Source organism: Schistocerca piceifrons, chromosome 1 (genome assembly GCF_021461385.2).
Source record: "Schistocerca piceifrons isolate TAMUIC-IGC-003096 chromosome 1, iqSchPice1.1, whole genome shotgun sequence".
Classification (NCBI taxonomy): Eukaryota; Metazoa; Arthropoda; class Insecta; order Orthoptera; family Acrididae; genus Schistocerca; species Schistocerca piceifrons.
Window position 1 is genome coordinate 636,200,837 of NC_060138.1, and position 16,737 is coordinate 636,217,573.

The following is a 16,737-nucleotide window of genomic DNA, read 5'->3' on the forward strand; positions in this document are numbered from 1 at the left end:
TTACACCACCTCAAGCGTCGCTTGGTCCTGACTACAGAAATGTGTGGCTTATGAGAAGCTGCTCGACAGTTGTATCTTGTTATTTTTACCTTTTTAAGCGCAGTCATGCGGTAGCTAGACTACTAGCAGCACTTTAGAACGCAGTAGTTATTTCTTTCACTGATTTCACGCGTTTTTTTTTACATCAACCATCCGCCAGGCTCACTGGTCCCTGTCCGTCAGTACACGTCTGCCTGATGTTGCTTTGGCTGTGGTTATTCGTTCGCGTTTCCATTTCGCAACACGTCACCAAGAAGGATTGAAATGTCACTGACGAATTTGTTACTCAGGTGACGTCGACTGACTAGTTCGCGTTCGAAGTCACTGACACTCCTGACTGACCCATTCTGCTGTTAACGCTTCCCTACTGGCACAGGCTGTCAGGATACTTTTGATCATATAGTGTATATAAGAGTTAGAATATAACTATCCTATTATTGACAGTGTGGCCATTAGCTTGTAAATCAGCCCCGGTTTATTCAGAAGAGGCAGCCCGCTATTCGCTTGAAGTTATTTAAGGAAACAATAGTAATCTAAACTCTTGATTGCGAGAGAGGGAACTGAACTTTGGTTATCTCGATGAAGAGTCTAGAGCCTTAACCACTGCACTACATCTCTTGTTTGCTCCAACAGGGGCACTACTTCTTGGCGTAACTGGTTTCTCAAGGTGGCCAACAGGTCATACAGTATTCCGCTTAAAATTCATTTCCATTTTATTTATGTTTCAAGAGGGTGATCAGTTTCGTAAGAACTTTATCTACGCTGTATGAAGAAGACCGCCAGCTTTTCCGCTGTGGTTACTTAATCACATCCCATGCTCGCCAGCACTGAACATTGTGGTCGGTTGCATCATGAGTTTTATCTTTTTTCCCGTCAGGGCATATTAGTCCCTCTCAGTTGGATAACCTTTCGCCGTTCCACGTCAAGGTTCATGGCTATTTTTCTGAAGCACAAATACGGAAGTTGAACGATCTTAATATATCTTTGTGAGGCACTGATGTGTTTGTTCTTTAAATCGTTTATGCACTGTAGTTTTGTTCGCTTATCTCCGACTTTTGGCGCAATTTTACGAATTAAAGCACTCCGTCTTCAGGCCACGAGTGGCCTACCGGGACCATCCGACCGCCGTGTCATCCTCAGTGGAGGAAGCGGATAGGAGTGGCGTGGGGTCAGCACACCGCTCTCCCGGTCGTTATGGTGGTATTCTTGACCGAAGCCGCTACTATTCGGTCGAGAAGCTCCTCATTTGGCATCACGTGGCTGAGTGCACCCCGAAAAATGGCAACAACACATGGCAGCCTGGATGGTCACCCATCCAAGTGCCGATCACGCCCGACAGCGCTTAACTTCGGTGATCTCACTGGAATCGGTGTAGCTACTGCAGCAAGGCCATTGCCAATTTTACAAACTAATGGGACATTTTAATACTACGTTGTTCTACAGATCCTCGCTCTGTGTCTCACATCTCCAGTGTTACGTTAAAACATACTATGAGGAACTGTACTGCCTTGTCATTAATTCGAGACAGAAGATTTTGAATCATTTTCATACGTGGTCCGCGGGATGTGTACAGTGCTCAGGTAGCGTACATTTCTTCTTCTCGGAACCAAGGTAAAGCTCCCTAATTTGCAGTTCTGTTTCAATGACCCCGTTTTAATAAATGTTACATATACATGTCAGGAACAATACATATGTCCAATATCAGCACTCTCATAGCATGTCAAATATGTCTGACGGAGGTATACTCTAGTTACATGTACGACGTCTCAAGGCAGTCTTAACATATTTATTTTACTTCAAAATACTTTCGTAACCTCGTGTAGTATTTGTTTTTCACTGTTCAGATTCGTTGTGCCTAAATAAATTTGTTCAAACTGAAGACATTTACGGTTTACATGCATATTTGTTTCATCTTTTAGTTATTTAACGAATTACTGATCTATTTGCCGTTTAGTGAAAAAAAAATACAAGCTTACCGAATATCGCCGGCCGGTGTGGCCGTGCGGTTCTAGGCGCTTCAGTCTGGAACCGCGTGACCGCGACGGTCGCAGGTTCGAATCCTGCCTCGGGCATGGATGTGTGTGGTGTCCTTAGGTTAGTTAGGTTTAAGTAGTTCTAAGTTCTAGGGGACTGATGACCACAGATGTTAAGTCCCATAGTGCTCAGAGCCATCTGAACCATTTTTTTTACCGAATATCGGAGCAGATTTGCGACTGGACCCAAGAAAAGGGGTTAACTGACACAAAAAGAGGACCCGTTCCAACAGGAAGAAGAAGATGATGATGATGACGATGAAAAAGACGGGCTACTTGTGCTCATTAGACTGTTGTACCATGAAGTCCTAAGTGACGAATAGCCTTTCCTGGTCGGAGGTAAAATAATGTCAGTTTTAACGTTTGAGCCAGTATCATCAAATTACGTCGTCGTTGCGCAGAATAACGGGTTTTCCACAGCGTTGGGAACAGAAGAGGAGGGGGAGGAGGAGGTGGCAGCTTTAAGAGCGGCGGCAGGTGGGCGGTGGCCGGCAGCCAGTCTGGAGGAATGCGGCCCGCGCCGGCGACGCATCGCGTTTGTAAACACTGCGCTAATTACGCATCGCCACTCGCTCCGATGACGATGCAACTCGCGGAGAAAGCGCATACAGCAGCGACGCAATTAAGGCCGGGGGCATTTCGCGAGTGTCAGCATTCTTCACAGCAGTGGCAGACTTCTGACTGCTCGAGCAACGCCTATATGTTACCGGCACTTCGTGAAATTTCATTATTCCGTAGAATACCTAGGTAATGTATAGAATGCCTGATGGTTTTAGTCAAACTATGAAACATAAGTTTTTGTGAAAACGTTACGTACTTTTCCTAGCTGCACTATACAATTCCTAGGCATTATACGGAATGATCAGTACCATTTACCCAAAGTGTTAAAAGAGCTCAAATTTGAAGGCGTTATTATTTATACGCATTTGAAACTAAAAGAATAAAACTAAGAAAGCACAGGATATTCTTACCGGAAAGCAATGAAAGCAGAACTGAGATTGAAGTACTTTTTACAGTAAGTATTCATTTTCTTCTTAAAAAAAACTTAACATTTTGTCAATTTGATCTTGCACGTTTAATACATTTCACGACTTGAAGAAGAATGCAGACAAAAATGCTGTTACCGGTAAAACACAAAGCAGGACTGGCATGACCTACCTGTTGCAGCAGAGAAGTCTAGACTGACATTTTGAATTGCACTTTATTTTCTTTTTGACGTCCTTGGCCGCTTGCTGTAGACTGAGAAGTAGCTCCAGATTGTAGAGATATTTTGTCGGCAGGAACGTCTTCAGTTCTTATTAAGTTCTTTCGACATACTGTGAATTTTGATCTTGCATAGAGCCGCCTCAAGATTCCTCCTGCAGTTCCAGGTCGGTAAAAGCCATCTTCCGCCACGGTCGTAACAACAGCCAATAGATCGCGAGAGTCACCCCGCCCTTTGTCGACTTCGAGAATCGGAATGCACACAGTGGCACTCAAAGGCACAGGAGGAATTTTTTTTTGTCAGAATACCTTTTCTTTTTCTTTCTTTTGCCTAATCTCTAGGTTCAATTTCGATTCCGTTTTACTTTGAGTAGTTTTCTCAATATTGAACCAGACACGCATAAAATCCTAACCCCATAACCTTCTACTTCGGCGCAGTCTTCGTCTTTGGGAGAATGTCCACAAATGGCACGAACGTTTCAGTCACACTTTTGACATGAATGAGCAGTGCTGAGATCGAAAGACTTGCAATCGGCGAACGGTCTACCCGACAGGAGGCCCTAGTCACACGACATTTACATTTTAACACGTTCTGTTGCTTCTACAGTAGTTTATTGGTTGCTGACACTGAACTAAAGATGAATTCCTGAGCGGGAGTCCTAATACGTTCTTCAACAAGGTTGTGGCCGATTTCGTTTGGCCATCGTTGCCTCACTGATTCAGCAGCAGCCTTTCTCAGATGAAGTCGCTGCGACGGGTCGTTTAAGAAAAACAGAAAATCGAAAAAAAAATGGCAAGTGGCAATGTGTAAAAGACAACTGTTTTACAGTCCATGAACTATTCGTCGATCGAACAGAGGAGAGACTATGAAATCAACAAGCCAAGGAACATATTTCGAAATATGTTCCTTGTTAGCTCATGTGTACTGTTCAATTAAGTACTTCTCAGAAATATTATCTATCTACATCTACATTGATACTCCGCAAGCCACCCAACGGTGTGTGGCGGAGGGCACTTTACGTGCCACTGTCATTACCTCCCTTTCCTGTTCCAGTCGCGTATGGTTCGCGGGAAAAACGACTGTCTGAAAGCCTCCGTGCGTGCTCTAATCTCTCTAATTTTACATTCGTGATCTCCTCGGGAGGTATAAGTAGGGGGAAGCAATATATTCGATACCTCATCCAGAAACGCACCCTTTCGAAACCTGGCGAGCAAGCTACACCGCGATGCAGAGCGCCTCTCTTGCAGAGTCTGCCACTTGAGATTATTAAACATCTCCGTAACGCTATCACGGTTACCAAATAACCCTGTGACGAAACGCGCCGCTCTTCTTTGGATCTTCTCTATCTCCTCCGTCAGACCGATCTGGTACAGATCCCACACTGATGAGCAATACTCAAGTATAGGTCGAACGAGTGTTTTGTAAGCCACCTCCTTTGTTGATGGACTACATTTTCTAAGCACTCTCCCAATGAATCTCAACCTGGTACCCGCCTTACCAACAATTAATTTTATATGATCATTCCACTTCAAATCGTTCCGCACGCATACTCCCAGATATTTTACAGAAGTAACTGCTACCAGTGTTTGTTCCGCTATCATATAATCATACAATAAAGGATCCTTCTTTCTATGTATTCGCAATACATTACATTTGTCTATGTTAAGGGTCAGTTGCCACTCCCTGCACCAAGTGCCTATCCGCTGCAGATCTTCCTGCATTTCGCTACAATTTTCTAATGCTGCAACTTCTCTGTATACTACAGCATCATCCGCGAAAAGCCGCATGGAACTTCCGACACTATCTACTAAGTCATTTACATATATTGTGAAAAGCAATGGTCCCATAACACTCCCCTGTGGCACGCCAGAGGTTACTTTAACGTCTGTAGACGTCTCTCCATTGATAACAACATGCTGTGTTCTGTTTGCTAAAAACTCTTCAATCCAGCCACATAGCTGGTGTGATATTCCGTAGGCTCTTACTTTGTTTATCAGGCGACAGTGCGGAACTGTATCGAACGCCTTCCGGAAGTCAAGAAAAATAGCATCTACCTGGGAGCCTGTATCTAATATTTTCTGGGTCTCATGAACAAATAAGGCGAGTTGGGTCTCACACGATCGCTGTTTCCGGAATCCATGTTGATTCCTACATAGTAGATTCTGGGTTTCCAGAAATGACATGATACGCGAGCAAAAAACATGTTCTAAAATTCTACAAGAGATCGACGTAAGAGATATAGGTCTATAGTTTTGCGCATCTGCTCGACGACCCTTCTTGAAGACTGGGACTATTTGCGCTCTTTTCCAATCGTTTGGAACCCTCCGTTCCTCTAGAGACTTGCGGTACACGGCTGTTAGAAGGGGGGCAAGTTCTTTCGCGTACTCTGTGTAGAATCGAATTGGTATCCCGTCAGGTCCAGTGGACTTTCCTCTACTGAGTGATTCCAGTTGCTTTTCTATTCCTTGGACACTTATTTCGATGTCAGCCATTTTTTCGTTTGTGCGAGGATTTAGAGAAGGAACTGCAGTGCGGTCTTCCTCTGTGAAACAGCTTTGGAAAAAAGGTGTTTAGTATTTCAGCTTTACGCGAGTCATCCTCTGTTTCAATGCCATCATCATCCCGTAGTGTCTGGATATGCTGTTTCGAGCCACTTACTGATTTAACGTAAGACCAGAACTTCCTAGGATTTTCTGTCAAGTCGGTACATAGAATTTTACTTTCGAATTCAATGAACGCTTCACGCATAGCCCTCCTTACGCTAACTTTGAAATCGTTTAGCTTCTGTTTGTCTGAGAGGTTTTGGCTGCGTTTAAACTTGGAGTGGAACTCTCTTTGCTTTCGCAGTAGTTTCCTAACTTTGTTGTTGTACCACGGTGGGTTTTTCCCGTCCCTCAAAGTTTTACTCGGCACGTACCTGTCTAAAACGCATTTTACGATTGCCTTGAACTTTTTCCATAAACACTCAACATTGTCAGTGTCGGAACATAAATTTTCGTTTTGATCTGTTAGGTAGTCTGAAATCTGCCTTCTATTACTCTTGCTAAACAGATAAACCTTCCTCCCTTTTTTTATATTCCTATTAACTTCCATATTCAGGGATGCTGCACGTTTCGAAAGGCTATGCCGTCGTCTTCGGTGGCAGTTTTCTAATATTTTAGTTTTGCTAAAGATTTTTTGTGTAAGAACTTTATTCCAGAAGTTTCAACTATTGTAATCAGATGAAACGAAATGCAAACTTTCAAAGAAGTTGAAAACAATCACTCATCTAAAAGTTGCGAATTTCCCAGGGCAGGGAGGCAGTATCAAAGGAGTAAATTATAGCCACAGTGGATCATTTTCACTGTTTATTATAGCAGACGCGTATTTTTCTTAAAAGCTGTGAAAATGAAGCCACACACACACACACACACACACACACACACACAGCCTTTTCAGTGAAACTTTACAATTTTGATTCGAAATACGTATTTTATCGAAATTTTATGCTCTCGTTAATTGACAACATGTGAAAAATAGTGGCACATATTTTTAAGAATGACATAAATTTCTAAAGAAACTGCAATGATTCATTTCCGTTTTTAAATGTGATAATATGTTTTTATTTCTTTGAGATCACAAGTATGTTTCTAATTTTTCATACAAATTCGCACGTTTTATTCTGACGAAGTACGTACTTTTTCTGTCACAAGCCTGCAAACCTGTGTTACGGAAATAGCGAAGGGCTGAACAGGTCCATAGCAACTTACGTGTGACAACCCAAGCACCTGTTGTCAGAGATTACTTTAGCGGTGATGAACACCGTGATCGTTGAACAGGCAGACCAAACTTCTGGTATGATGTATGATTTTTCTATGACATGGCTAGGAAATAGTCTCCGCTCTGCTACAGCGTACGACGTACTTTGCAAAACTAAACGAAACATAAAAGGCGGCAACTACTAACTAGCTTACCAGTATATGCATATTTCACTACTTCACACGCGGACAACCACAAACGGAACGTAGCTTTGTGTTACCTGGAAGAGACTGCTCTTTCTGAAGTAGCTTGGAGGCCATCTCCGTACTGTGCGTTTTATCTAGCTTGCTCGGTACAGCTCCGCTTTAGAAACAGTGTCATCTTTATGGAAACAAGAATATTATGGAACAAGTTATTATTCAATCCAGCGCAGCTGAAAATTGAACATGAAACATTTTCGTTCGGGGCATTTGTGTAAGTAAAGACAAATGATACAAATACGCATAAGGATGTAATAAATAGCTTAAGACGAAGGACTTAAAAAGCGAACGAAATCCTGATCATGCGGGCAAAAGAATTTCATGGAAATTAAGCATGTGTCCTGTTTTGGCATCCTGTTTGCGGCTAGGTTATTAGAAACTCAGCAGAAACTCGGCTTACAACAGGATGACGATTAGACAATGGGAGCGTACCGGGATTCGGCTGCTGTGACTTGCAGTAATTAGGAAAACACTGAACGAGATAGTCAAGGTGTATTTGAATTCAGCTTCTTCCGGAACATGTCCACATGATAGTAGGAACAATAACTATATTGGAAAGCACTGAAAGTACCTGTCCGATTGTACAAGAGCTCCTTTTCCACATATTCCTTTCCTCTCCGATTCTGTGCAGAACCTCCTATTCCTTACGTTATCAGTCTACCCAATTTTCAGCATTCGTCTGTGGTACATCTCAGATGTTCGGTTCTCTTCTGGTCCGGTTTTCCCACAGCCCATGTTTCACTACCATACACTATGAATGGAAACCAAAGGTCTTTATCAAGACCTCACCTTGTGATTGTATCAATCAACATAGAAGGATTGTCTGTTGCCAAAGAAGAACTCCTGCAACATATTGCCAAGGAACCTAGGTGTGATATTTTATGTATACAAGAAACCCATCGAGATGACACCATGAGAAGACCAAAAATCCTTGGGATGAAACTGGCAGTTGAGCGACCCCATAGACAATATGGCAGTGCTATCTTTGTGAGGAACGATATAGCTGTTCTCTCTACCTCACTTACAGAATTCAACAATATTGAAATACTGTCTGTAGAACTGAATGGTTGTATTGTGTCGTCAATTTACAAACCCCCAGGAGCAGATTTCCAATTTTCACCTACAGACAACTACACCAATCAACAAGCTCACTTTATTGTTGGAGATTTCAATAGTCATAGCAATGTTTGGGGTTATGCTGAGGACGACAGTAATGGTGAAGCAGTTTTGACTTGGGCTGATACCAACCATCTTAATCTTGTCCATGATAATAAACTCCCACCATCTTTTAACAGTGGGCGTTGGAAACGTGGGTATAACCCCGACTTAATTTTTGTTAGCGAGAACATAGCTCACCAATGCAGAAAAACTGTTCTAAATCCGATACCAAATACTCAACACCGCCCCATAGGCTGCCAAGTGTTTGCAGCCATTACTCCTAGAATCACATCATTCCGAAGGCGATACAATTTCAAGAAAGCAGACTGGCAGAAGTTTGCTGATCTCCTTGACTCAGAAGTTTCACGCATAGAACCCTCAGTTTCCAACTATGATGAGTTTGTAGAAGCCGTGAAAAGATGCTCAAGACTCTCAACTCCCAGAGGCTGTCGAGTTAACTACATACCTGGCTTGACAGAAGAATCCGTGAAGCATCTACATAACTATATCCAACTTTTCAATGATAATCCTTACAGCATTGAAACCTTAACTGCTGGCCAAAATTTATCCTCAGCCTTAGCCAAATCCAAAAAAGAACGATGGATAGAGCTACTCGAGAACCTTGATATGTCTAAAAGCAGTCAGAAAGCCTGGCAGTTGCTGCGACGCCTGAACAACGACCCTGTCCACAATCATGGCCATGCAAACATTGCACCAGATCAAATTGCTCATCATCTAGTTCAGAATGGAAGGGTCAATTGTTCTAAAGATAGAACAAAACTCAAAAGAGAACCTGAACGTGAAAACAACCATATATCAAATGACTTCATCTTACAAGAACTCAGAACCGCAATTCAGAAATGCAAAAATGGTAAAGCGCCTGGTCTAGACGACCTAATGATTGAGCAAATTAAACATTTTGGTCCCATCACGGAAAGATGGCTTCTGCAATTCTATAATGGTTGTCTGAAGCGGAAACAGATCCCTGCCATCTGGAGGAAAACTAAAGTTATTCCCTTACTAAAACCTGGAAAGGGTGCAGCTGATCCCAAGAACTACCGACCGATTTCGCTCCTTTGCCATTTGTATAAAATCTATGAAAGAATGTTGCTAAATAGACTCACTCCCATTGTTGAAAAACAACTCATACCTCAACAAGCAGGTTTCCGACCTGGAAAGAATTGTACAGCACAAGTCCTTAATCTGACTGAACATATTGAAGAGGGATATGAAAAAGGATACATTTCCGGGGCTGTCTTCGTGGATCTCACAGCAGCATATGACACCATTCAACATCGACAATTATTGCACAAAGTCTACTACATCACTAGAGACATTAATTTCACCAGAACTGTGCAGACACTTTTGGAAAACCGGCGATTCTATGTGGAGTTCCAAGGAAGAAAGAGTAGATGGAGAAGTCAAAGGAATGGCTTGCCTCAGGGTAGTGTCCTTTCCCCCATATTGTTCAACATATTTACAAATGACCAGCCTCAACCTTCTCTTACAAAGAGTTTCATCTATGCAGATGATCTTGCCTTAGTCACACAAGCCAGAGATTTTGACACAGTAGAAAACCAGCTTACTGTTGCTCTCAAGGACCTATCTGAGTACTACAGAGTCAATAACTTAAGACCGAACCCTGCTAAAACTCAAGTTTGTGCTTTCCACCTACGCAATCGAGAGGCCTATAGAAAACTTACAGTGTTTTGGGAAGATCAAGAGCTTGAACATTGTTTCTACCCCAAATATCTGGGTGTCACCTTAGATCGAACGTTGACCTACAGAAAACACTGCACTAACACCAAGCAGAAAGTTGCTGCTCGTAACAACATCCTGCGGAAGCTCACTGGCAGCGTTTGGGGTGCAGATCCCAAACTACTAAGAACATCAGCCTTGGCCTTGTGTTATTCCGCAGCTGAATACGCATGTCCTGTATGGTACAAGTCATCTCATGCAAAGCAGGTTGATGTGGCCCTGAACGAAACCTGCAGGACAGTAACGGGATGCCTCAAAGCTACACCTATTGATAAACTCCATAAACTAGCAGGTATTGCTCCTCCAGACATAAGGCGTGAAGTCGCAGCCAAACTTGAGAGACATAAAGCAGATCATAACACCGATCACCTGCTACATGGATACCAGCTACCAATTAGTAGACTCAAATCTAGGAGGAGCTTCATGAGAACTACTACACCCCTCACCGGTCGGACTGGAGCAGCCAGACTATCTCAGTGGACAGCAAAATCTGACAGTAACGATTGGATGACTCCTTCTGAGACCCTTCCTCCTGGTGGAAATCAAGTCTGGACAGTGTGGAAGTCTCTAAATCGGCTCAGGAGTGGCGTCGGACGAACTAAGGACAATCTGTTTAAATGGGGCTTCATGAAGGAATCTTCCACCTTGTGTGACTGCGGAGAAGAACAGACAACCAAACATTTAATTAACTGTCCTAGATGTCCTGTATCATGTTCCACACAAGAGCTTGTTGATGTTTCAGACAATGCTGCTGCCGTTGCACAATTTTGGGCTAATACCGTTTAGTTTGTTCTTTTATGATTTGACCTGATTTGTTATATTGTATATATTGTAAATATTGTTGTAATGTTTTTGACTCGAAATAAATACTACCATACAAGTCCAGTGCTAGTCTGTTTTTGATGTCCTCCTTGCTCCGTTCGTCGTTGCTTATTTTGCTGCCTAGGTAGCAAATTCCTTAACTTCATCTACTTCGTGACTGTCAGTCCTGATGTTAAGTTTCTCGCTATTCTTATTACTGCTACTTCTCATTACTTTCGTCTTTTTCTATTTACTCTCAATCCTTGTTATGTACTTATTAGGCTGTTCATTCCTTTCAGCAGATCCTGGAATTCTTCATTTTCACTGAGGCCAGCAACGTCATCAGCGAATCTTATCGTTGATATTCTCTCACCTTTAATTTTAGTCCCACTCTTGAACATTTCTTTTATTTCCATCAAGGCTTCTTCAATGTATAGATTGAACAATAGGGGCGAAAGACTACATCCCTGTTTTACACACTTCTTATCCGATTTCTTCGTTCTTGGTCTTCCATTCTTATTACTCCCTCTTGGCTCTTGTACATGTTATATATTACTCGTCTCTCCTTATAGCTCACCGCTATTTTCCTCATAGTTTCGAACATCTTGCACCTTTTGATATTCTAGAACGTTTTTTCCAGGTCGACAGATTCTATGACAGTGTCTGGATTTTTCTTTAGTCTTGGTTCCATTATCAGCCGCGACGTCAGAACTGCCTCTCTGCTGCCTTTACCTTTCCTAAAGGCAAACTGATCATTATGTTCCATTTAGGTAAGCAAAAAAAAAAAAAAAAGGGGGGTCACTTCCTGATTTTAAACTATGGCAGATAAATGGAGCGCGTTAAGTTCGAATAAGAGCACCCGTGGCTGCTCAATTAGCACGCAGGCGCAGGAGACGCTGCCTGCTTATTGGCCAGAATCTCGCCTTGTGTAAAACGAGCTTTGGGCCTACCATGAGCAGGAAGCCGACGCCAAAAGCGAGGGGTGGTGTCACGTCAACAGCTAAAAGCATTAATTATCGAAAAATCAATCTCCAATGGTTGTGGTCGCCGAGTATTGGAGAGACTGTCCTTAAATGTAGAGATACGTGGAAAGTTGAGTACGAATTCAGTCAGCATCTCAAACTGCTCTGTCAATCACAGTGCGAAGCAATCTATGCGAATCCAAACCGAAGCAGAAAACAAAGTCTAAATTTCTGATCACCGGAAATAATATGATAGCATGATCCTACCAGGCCCGAGGTTGTGTAATACAAAACAGTGGTTGGAGGTAAGTACATTGTGCCAAAAACACGATTTTTTGTGTATGGTAGACACCCAAAGAAGCTATTCGTCACGAAGGGTGAAGCGTAGTTCCATGATTTTACGATTGTTCTGTTTCCGTTCTTTGACTAAGAATGGCACATGTTTTTGGAGGCTCAAGCGTAAGTTATTGTACAGACATTATTTCAAAAGAGACAAATCCAAGTGCGATTCCAGCCAAGTGAATTCGTATGAAACACTACAGCTGCATACACATCCCAAGGCGAGGCGTGTTACTATGTAAAGTATACGTTCACAGATAAGTTCAGCAGCTTGCTGTTTACGTTATTTTGTTAGCTGACAACCAAAAGAAGTAAAGAGCGCGTCGACAGTAAAGGGGACAGATCATGCTCCCAGAAAGAAAAGTTTCAGTACCGGCGTTATACTGAGTTGCATGAATGTGCTGTGAAATAGCTGATGCTTCAATATTGTGCATAACTGTATGCAAGGTTGATAGCTAGACGTGAGTAATACTTACGAAAGAAAATTATGTGTAAAAGGACGCCGGATGTGAACGACATAATATACTGGCAGGAACTGATTTTTTTTTCCGGAAAAGTAAAGCATCAGCTGTGACATACAGATTAACAGTTTGCACGGTAAATCGGCTGTGGTACAATATTGACGGTGCAGTGCTATCGCAAAAAGCAGTGTTTAACTGACCAACCTTCTCTCTCCGTAGCTCCCTTGGCACTCAACGGCTGTCATCCGCGAATGTATCGGCAGAAAACAGCTGTGATGTCACAGATGGCGAGGAGCCTGACAGTACTACAGAGAGCGAGAAGCAAAAACGAAGATAAATCCTGTTTCTAGCTATTCCTGCAGCAACTTGGCAGTCATTTATTCACGTAGCGAGTACCGGAACGAATCCTGTTTGTAACTCATCCTCCCCCTTCCGCTCCCTCCCTCCCCCTCCCTTCCTCTGTCTGTCTGTCTGTCTGTCTGTCTGTGTGTGTGTGTGTGTGTGTGTGTGTGTGTGTGTGTGTAGTTATCTAACTACAACACTAGCGAGTATCTGGTCAATTTCAGGGCGGATAATCGCATGTACATTTTACTCCTCCACTGCTAACTTAAGTAATGCACTGCATTATTAATAGGATAAAATTCCTCTGAATACATTTCACCAATCTTATATATTATTTTTAAGCCTCTGAAGAATATTTTGAGTCTTAGTAAGGAATTAGCAATCAGTTGCCACGTCAGCCAGATCTTTCCCTTTCATCAGCAGTGTTAGTGGTTTTATAGTGTTTACAACTTGGACTATGGCATGTTTCTGTGCCTAATACTACATCTTCTATCGCGGGGGACGTCCTTAGAGGCTGTAAAGACGGAGTTAGTTAATTTTAGAACGTAAACTTGATTAAGTGGCGGAAAGTTAATTAACTTCGGATGTATAACCTGAGGATGTCTCCCACAGAAGGGGGAAATGTTAGGCGCAGCAAGATCCTGCATATTCCTTACTGTTTTTGGTTTCTCGGTAGAATCAGAGAGAGTGATCGCTCGATTGAAGAAAATGACGCAGGAGGCAGTGTCCTCGTTGAAGCAGTTTTCCTGGTACTTGTATTAAGGTCGCCAGACCAGTACTGGAAATGGCTTTCTGGAGCACGCTCGCGTTGCCTTAGCGTCGCGACATCTGACGCGGTTGCAGCAGGGTCTACGTAAGTAATCAGTGAAGCGAAAAAAAAGCTCGAGTTCCTGTTCGTAAGAAACGAGAGCAAAACAGCTAGTCTCAACGGTGTAACTGACGACCAGCGTTTTGGATGAAGTTACCTCTCAATGCCATGTAATGCTGGAGTGTGTAGAACTAATGTCTGGCGGCAGGACAGACCATGCGCCTGCCTAGATCGACAGACGTCTCCGCTTGTTGCATAAGTACTGAATTATTCGAATAGTTAGTCACTGTGTAATCAAAGGACTTAATGCGCAACACATTTCTTTCTGCTGTACAAGAGATATCTGCGTGGTACAAATATGCTTACAGAGTAAGGTTTCCGTTCTGGGCGAAAACTGCAAGACCATGCCAATCAGAGTTACCAAAACAAAAAGCAATCGCAGAGAGGAGGGTAAGCTATGAAGAGGTGGTGGAAAACAAGCAACACTTTGTTGTTGAGTAGGAGTACCATCAAACAAACAATACTTCCTTTTAGCCACACTCAAGTCGAAGCACAGAGACCAGTTTCAGAATTGTTTGGCTGTAGCAGCTTGGCTGGAAAGCCACTCCAGTCATCTACGGAGAACTATCGTTTAATTTTTACAATTCTTTTCGTTGAAGTGAACTATACATGCGCGAAAGAATGCGCAATGTATCCTTCGCTGTACATACACACGCAGCTTTATACTTGGCACGAATTTCATTGGTGATCGACGAAACATTTCGGCTGAAAACTGTATGCAATGTCTTTCATCAAATGATAACTCTTGAATATCAGGCGTTGAAGCTTCACAGTCGTATCACAGATTTATCTTTCGTATGCTCAAGTGCGTTTTCCACTAATTATCAACTTGATTCGATAAGAACGGTGTGAGGTGCAAGCTAAACACTCGTGAACTCGTACGGGGTACCAAGAACACCTTCAGCAACTGCAGCTGGCGCGCTACTGCGTAAAGAAACAACAAATGCATCGCTGTAAGACACTGGCGGGTGTGATGCGAGAAATACTTCAGCCGTTCGTAACCAGCTCGTTGGCGTGTAGTGCTGTTGTTCCACCAGGCAAAACGGGTCACGACACCGGTTCCCAGTAGCGATAGGAGTTACGTAGGCCAACTTACATTTCACCGAACTGTACTCTCGACTTTCGAGGCGGTAGTTCATCACACTGTATGCAGTAAAATCGTGGCCTCAAGTTCACATGCTCACCAGTTTGTGAAAAAAAGACATACACACACGTGCTACACAGTTATTCGACAAACACATGCTGACAGCATCTTACTTACAAAGTGCTGAAAACAGTAAACAATTGCAAGAGTGACTAGGTAAACTTGCTGGTAAGAGTAGAGCACGGAAGCAATAAGTGGGTTACACTACAATTGATACAGACGCAGTCAGGTCGACAAATGAGTGAGTATTCGGCGGAGAGAGGTTAAAGGTTGACGTTGCCTACCTGCCTGCCTGAGTGCGGCTCGGCTTCCGCACAACGCTTGCTTCGGGTCGCTCCTCGGTGCACTTCGTGAACAAACTGCCGCAGCCGCTCGTCGCCGAGGTGACGCCGCAGCACGCGAACCCTCTGGCGGTAGCCGCAGGAACTAATCCACGCTCCCAGAATTACTCCGTTCCCCACTTCAGCGGAGAAAGTGCGGGAACGGACCGATATCTCCAGCCTGAGTTTTTAAAGGATGTTTACCGCTTCCCGCGCGCATAAATTTTCTCTTGACATTTCTCTTCCATTTCCAGTTATCCTATGGTGTTTTCTGCTTTTAGGTAGAGGTATTGCTGCAACTCTGGGATAAGTGGCTAGTATCCGGCCACGACACAATTATCCGTATGATAAAGAAGTAGGTAGGTGTGATATAAATGTACAAATGCCGGCCGGTGTGGCCGAGCGGTTCTAGGCACTTCAGTCTGGAACCGCGCGACCGCTACGGTCGCAGGTTCGAAACCTGCCTCGGGCATGGATGTGTGTGATGTCTTTAGGTTAGTTAGGTTTAAGTAGTTCTAAGTTCTAGGAGACTGATGACCTCAGATGTTAAGTCCCATAGTGCTCAGAGCCCAAAAATGTACAAATGAATAAATGATTGCAATTTCAGAAAAAATCGATGAATTACTCAAGAAAGAGCTTCCCAAATTGGGCTAGTCAGTAACGCGTTCTTCCACCTCTAGCTCTTATGCAAGTAGCTACTCAGCTTGGCATTGATTGACAGAGTTGCTGGATGTCCTCTTGAGGGATATCGTACTGTTCAAGTGACTTGTTAGTTCGTCAGAATCCCGAGCTGGTTCGAGGGCCCTACCCATAATGCTCCAAACGTTCTCATTTGGCGAAAGATCCGGTGAACTTGCTGGCAAAGGTAGGGTTTGGCAAGCACGAAGAGAAGCGATATAATCTTTCACGGGTGGGCACTATCTTGCTGGAATATAAGCCCAAGATGGCTTGCCGTGAAGGGCATCTAAACGGGGCGTAGAATATCGCTGTGCTGTAAGGGCGCCGCAGACGACAACGAAAGCAGCCCTGCTATCTGAATTGGTTGCCTAGACCATCGCTCCTGTTTGTCGGGCATTGTGGCGGCGACATTCCGGCTGGTATCACACCGCTGTCCGGGGCGCCTCCTTACAAATTCTCGTTGGTCTTCGGAACTTAGTTTGAAGCGGGGCTCTTCACCGAAGACAATTCTAGTCAATGAGATTCCAGGCCGGATGTAACAGACACCGTGGCAAACGGGCTTGGTGTACAGAGGTCAATGGTAGTCGGCGCAAGTGGCGCCGTGAGCTCAGTTTCCTGTCTGTGAGCCGCGT

General features: G+C 43.5%; 1 protein-coding gene across 2 annotated transcripts in view; it reads right to left on the reverse strand.

Moving 5' to 3' along the window:
• The window catches only part of LOC124786139 (long-chain fatty acid transport protein 1-like), a 390,437-nt gene that overhangs the window by 113,124 nt on the left and 260,576 nt on the right, over positions 1-16,737 (reverse strand). The window contains exon 1 of one of the 2 annotated variants that reach the window (XM_047254239.1): positions 15,392-15,474. The exons of the other annotated variant lie outside the window; for it this stretch is intronic. The gene's annotated coding sequence lies outside the window, so the exon portion shown is untranslated. Of the gene's footprint in view, positions 1-15,391; positions 15,475-16,737 lie in introns of those variants that run through there. 2 annotated transcript variants of the gene reach the window in all.